The sequence below is a fragment of the Triticum urartu genome, chromosome 2 (genome assembly GCF_003073215.2).
Source record: "Triticum urartu cultivar G1812 chromosome 2, Tu2.1, whole genome shotgun sequence".
NCBI lineage: Eukaryota > Viridiplantae > Streptophyta > Magnoliopsida > Poales > Poaceae > Triticum > Triticum urartu.
In genome coordinates, this window is record NC_053023.1 from 97,961,102 (window position 1) to 97,966,989 (window position 5,888).

Consider the following 5,888-nt stretch of genomic DNA (forward strand, 5'->3'; position numbering starts at 1 on the left):
GTAAATAGCTTGTTAATAGACACATACTAAGCTGATAACTCACATACAAACGCCATTATAATTTTTGACCTAAATTTTTATTGTTGAAAAATATACACCCTGTAATTTCTATGTAAAAAGCATGATAATGTATACATCATAGATTTGATAACTAATATCTTACGTTTTAAACACCATGGTATCTTTCATCCAAGGGAAAAAAGTTTTTTAAACACTTTCATCTGTAATTTATGTGTTAAATTACCATACTTCCTCATGCCTTAACCTTCTCGTACTGTAGTTATCAGCCTTATCATGGTATAATTATCATGTTGCTCATACCCTAATTATCACGCTGGTCATGCCAAAGTTACCAAGCCAAACTTTATTTTTTTTCTGATATGGCAGAAATAAGAAAGGTTCAAATAATATTGTTTGCCTACAATAGACAACAACAAAAGGTGGCTTAGTTGGTTATTAGGCTCAATAGGTATTGCATAGACCTAGGTTCGAATCCTCTTTCAGGCACTTTTATTTTATTTTCATATTATGCGGTGAAAAACCAGAAAAAACCACTAGCGATTTACCACGGTTTTTGAGAGAAGGAAAAAAATCAGTGGAAAGCGAGCGTGGGAAGATAGCGATCACGTAGGAACTAATCGTGCGGATCTGTCGCTAACGACCAGTCGACTGGTCGTTAGCACAGTCCTTTTGTTAATCCAAGAAGTGTTCATGAGTCCCGGGTGCAATTTCCTTTTTGTTTTCTTTCAAGAACCCATCCGGGACACCTATCAGTGATATTAAGTCATTCTTTTTGATCTTTTAACTTTTTATTCCCATGCTTGCCTCTGATGGGAGATTTCGACACCTCCTAGTTTTTTTTGATAACCATACAGTAATTAAGAAATGAATTGTCTGCTTCATTAATGGGAGACTGCCGAAAATTGTCACAAACTAGATGATCATGTTTTTTTTTTTGAAATTTAAACAGTCTCTATTTATTCATAAAAGGTAGGAATCTCTGCGAGAGAATGTGCAAGATACAATCAGGCGTCGTACATGATCATGTTAGAAATAGGTTATAGTGCCCAAGCATCGTACCGACACATGTGTCCGCATGGTGGCAAAATTGACAAATCTGACCTATAGACGAAACTATTTCACAAACTGAACTGTGTTTGAAAAAATTTCACCCAACTGACATTTTTATGTAACACCCAACATTTAGGCGTCACACTATATTGTGCAATGCCTAGCTCTCAGGCGCTACACGTTTAGCCAGGGTTGCACTACAGGCTGCCTGAAAAATACTAAGTCAATGTGCAACGCCTGAGAGGTAGGCGCCACACTATACAGTGTAGCGCCTAACTTATAGACGTTGCACTAGTGGCTGATATATTTAAACCTTTCACCAACGTTATGGTGTGGACACACTCTAAACAGTGCAAGCCCATGCGTGCATGGCACGGTGTGGACCCGGCCCAAATATTGTATCCACTTGCCATCTTCATATATATTATGTATACTACTTGTACCACTTTTTCTCCAGCATGCATGCATGAAAGCACATGCCCAGACGTGCTGCGCGTACCTCTGCCAGTAGGCTCTTTTGTCTGCTTCCACATTTTGTTTCTTGCCCTCTCCTGTGTGTTAAATTAACTTTGTGCATGAGTTTGCATATTGCATGTTGTGCAACACCTATACACTAGGCGCTACATTGTATAGTGTAGCTCCTACCTCTCAGGCGTTGCACATTGACTTAGCATTTTTCAGACATTCTGAGATGCGACACTGGCTAGACGTGTAGCGCCTGAGAACTAGACGTTGCACAGTGTAGTGTGACGCCTAGATGTCGGGCGCTACACAAAAGGATCAGTCGGGTGAAATTTTTTCAAACACAGTTTAGTTTGTGAAATAGTTTCATCCATAGGCCAGATTTGTCATTTTTGCCCCGCACGGTCGCGTCCCTTTGCCTGTATAGACATCAGTGTCCGTACATACGCATCTTCCTCATGTCCGTGCCCTCTCGAGGCGCACTTTAACTTGTATATATACCTAATTTATCAATGGAAAGAAAACACCTGATTCATTCACTCAGTTACATCTCGTTTTCATTCAAAACGTTATCAGCTCATTCAACACGTCATCAGCATGCTCTCTGGCGGAGCAATTTCACGGCGAGACTCGTCAGCAACGCTGAAACAGGCGGCAGGCCACTCCCTCCAGCCGGTGGGGCGAGCACGCTCGAACACCCGAAGAAATCACGGGAGAGAAGAAGAACCAATAGAATCGGTAAGTATAAGGCCATGGAACGGCCGAGGTCACGATGAGGGAACGCCATCCGACGCGATGCCTCCCTCCGAAGCGCGTGCAGCGGAGTTTGCCACGGCGCGACGCTACGGCAGCCGACATGCGAAGACGCCCACGGCGCGGTGCTTCCCACCCCGCAGCGAGGCAGCGCCCTCCGGAGCGCATCCAACAACGACGGCGCACACGGCGGGGGGCGCGCAACCTGCTATGGCGCTCGGCCCGGAGCAAGACGCATCCGCGTCCTCTCGTGACTTCCCGCAAGGGGAAGTGGGCCGACGCCCTTGGCTTGCTTCAGCGCGGCGTGGCGGTGCCCGTAGGCCGTAGCCCTCGGCACGACTCCTCGTGGAGCGGCAGCACCATATCCTCTAGCCCCTCGACCCGGCCTAGGACCACGGCCCCCAAGGCGACGGCAGACGACGTACTACGGCTCGCCGCCTAAGGCCTCGTTTGTTTCGCGAGTATTGGAGGGGTTTTCAGCGAAATTTCCCCGCGAGGCCCAGATTCCTCCCGAATACCCGTTGGCCCATTTGGTAGGCAGGGTTTTCTCGGCCCAACCCCTTCGATTCCCCTTCGACCCACCTGTTCCCACACGGTTCAGAATCATCTCGCCCGCCCTCGAGGATTTGGCCGCCCCGACTCGAGACGATGCCGCCGACGCCGCGCCGCCCGACTCGACGCCGGCGATCTCTCCGGCCTACTGGACTTCTCACTGGTGGTTAGTCATCGCAGCCCCTCCCCTCCCCCCTCCTCTCCATGGCTGCCACCGCCCGCACGCCCTCCGTCCTCCTCGTCCTCACCGTCGAGCACGCCAAGAACGGCGTCCCCTACCCCAGCTCCACATGGACCCTAACCCTAGGCCAGCCAGCTAGCTTGCCAAGAATGCCCGCCTCCTCTAGCCTATCTGTTTGTTTGTGCTACCGGGCTCTGTTCTGATCCAGTGGCAAAACAGATGTTAGCTTGTGCCTGCTGTTCTACACTGCCTTATTTTCTATACTGCTGTTCTGATCCAGTGGCAAAACAGATGCTAACTCTGTCATGTGACTATCTTCTACATACAGTATCTTTAACTAAAGTGGCATTTTGATTATCAAGGAAATTAGTAGTATCTCGGTAACTAAAATGACATTTTAATTAGCAGCGACTATTCAGATTTAACAAGGAACTTACAAATAACATGCTTTAACCTGTCAAGTCACGAGGAAGATTTGCGGTGGTCTGGACTCTACTGGTGCATGCTTTAACCATCTTCTTTCATTCTCTCGAACACGCATCTAATTGCGTGTCATTTTTAGTTACCATCGTCTTCCATGCTTTTGCTTTTCACCGAGACAAATTTCAAATTATCAGTAGCTATTGTCTAATTGTGTGAGTTGGTGTAACAAGGAACTTGCTTTTGCCAGCTGTTTTATCAGGAATCCTTTTTGTGTGGTCAGGGAAATCTTTTTTGTGAGGATCTCTATTTAGGTGCACTCTTCCTATCCAGTTCATTGGTCTGACTTCGAAGTGCCAGCTCAATTAATTAGGTGCCCTCACCAACCAATGGTTAACCTAGCTGACCTCCCTTTTTGAAGCCATGTATATACCCGTACACAGGCAGCTTATTCCCCTTGCCAATAATTAGTGTCTCTTAGCTCCTATGCTTGCAGTAACCTGCTGGCTTCCCTTTTTAATTAGTCCTATTAAAACATCTGAATTACTGCTGTGTAATGCATGGTATGTTGTGAGACAGAAACATGAATCAGTGCTACTACATCTGTTAAATACTCCAACACATGGTATGTTGTGAGACAGAAACATGAAGAATCACTTGCTTAACATGTGACCAGATTTTGCGTGACAGTTCTCCAGTTCTTCCTTGGAAGCTTGCAAAACTTGATGACTTGTATTCCATTCTTTTGTAATCAATCCTGTTTTCGAGCAATTTAAGTTTGATAAATCATTTCTTGCTTGCTGGAAACTTTGCTTTAATATATACAGCTTGTTTCTTGCTAGTAGTACAATGCTCCTACTACAAGTACAATACTCCTTGCTTGTTCTATTCCTGAAACTTGCTGTACTACAGGCCTACTTATGTTCCAGAAGGCACTCTAATGTTCATCTAGCAAAAATTATAGTTATAAGTTATTCTGAAGGCACTCTAATATTCATCTCTTTTTGTTTCATCAGGTTCTCAAGCACCAAAAGAAGCAACAATAAACAAGCTGGAGGGATAACTTTCTCTCAGATTCTCAAAGATAGATGATCATGACACCAAAAGATTGATATATCTGTATGCGAAATTATAACTGATCTTGAGCTATTCCAGAAGTACTTGTGTTGCGTTATCTTTGCTGCAAAATTATGTTGGGGCTGTGATGAACTGTTGTTGCTGCGAAAGATCATGTTGTCATGATAAATTATGATTCCTGGGATTCGGGATTCGAAGTCATGTTGTTATGATAAATTATGATGTTGTTGTGATGATATATTGATTTCGAGTCATGCAAAATTATGTTGCTGATGGGAAAAACTACTGCTAAATTATTCCCCTGTAGCAGCTTTTCTCATTTTTATTAGGTGGCCTTTACAATTCTGTAGCAAGGATATAAGGGAGTTAGTTACATTGTAAAGATTGAATTTTTAGATGTTCTACACCATGTTATGTCAATTTGACAAACCCTACCTACCAAACAGAAATTTTAAACGAAGAGGATTGGGGATGGAGGGGTTTTGGGGATTCAAGGGGTTTTGAGGGGATTGGGTGGAAGGGAGGGATTCACCAAATCCTCCCAAATCCCCGCCTCCGAAATCCTCCCAAATCCATTTGTGCCAAACGAGGCCTAAAGGTACTGCGGCAGCCAACGAAAGCCGCTCGCGTCTCCCTCCTGCACGGCCTTGACCGCGTCCGCACCTGGCCCGGGTTCTCGCGGCGGAGCGGCCGACTGCGGTGGAGACGCAAGCTAGCGACCAGCGCTCGGCCCCAACTCAAGCGACCGGCACGCGTCGCAGTGCGTGCTCCGGCATGTCTCACTTCCGCAGCTGATTCTAGTTGGGGAAAATTCCTGATAGAATCCACGCGAGGAAGTGGAAACGTGGGATGTTTGCGTTATAATCCTTCCACTTTCTCGTGTTTAGAGGCTTGTCCTCACGTATTATGCTGCTTGCATTTAGGCATTTTTGGCTTAGTATAAATAGCAGTGTAACCCTCCGGTGCACTGTAATTGGCATGATCAGTTTGTCATTTTGCCAATCCCGACAACATATCTATTTGGTATGATTTGCGACTGAGAAATATATTTTTTCTTGCAAAACAATCTTATTGCGATTGAGATCAATTTTTTCTCGCAAAATATCAATTCACCCCGATGAAATTATCTTGCAACATGATACAAGATCATCTCATCTGATTTGAGGTCTATACAATTCAAGTTTTTCACTTGAGCTTCAAGTTTGCAACATCATTATTATTCATTACATCAGTAGTGTATATATGTAGAGTAACTTGTAGTCTAGAATAAACTATGATGTAATATATTTCTATGTTATTCTACATGTTGGGATTATTTACATCCATTGTTTGCAATTGAGATTTTAATTTCTTGCAAATAAAAATCATTTCA

The 5,888-nt window shown here is 44.4% G+C and overlaps 1 long non-coding RNA gene across 1 annotated transcript; it reads left to right on the top strand.

The window, feature by feature from the left end:
- The first annotated feature begins 2,731 nt into the window (after positions 1 to 2,731).
- On the top strand, positions 2,732 to 4,754 carry LOC125541182. Its single transcript, XR_007297454.1, has 2 exons — positions 2,732 to 3,004; positions 4,456 to 4,754. It is a non-coding gene; the product is annotated as an uncharacterized LOC125541182 (long non-coding RNA).
- Positions 4,755 to 5,888: the final 1,134 nt, after the last annotated feature.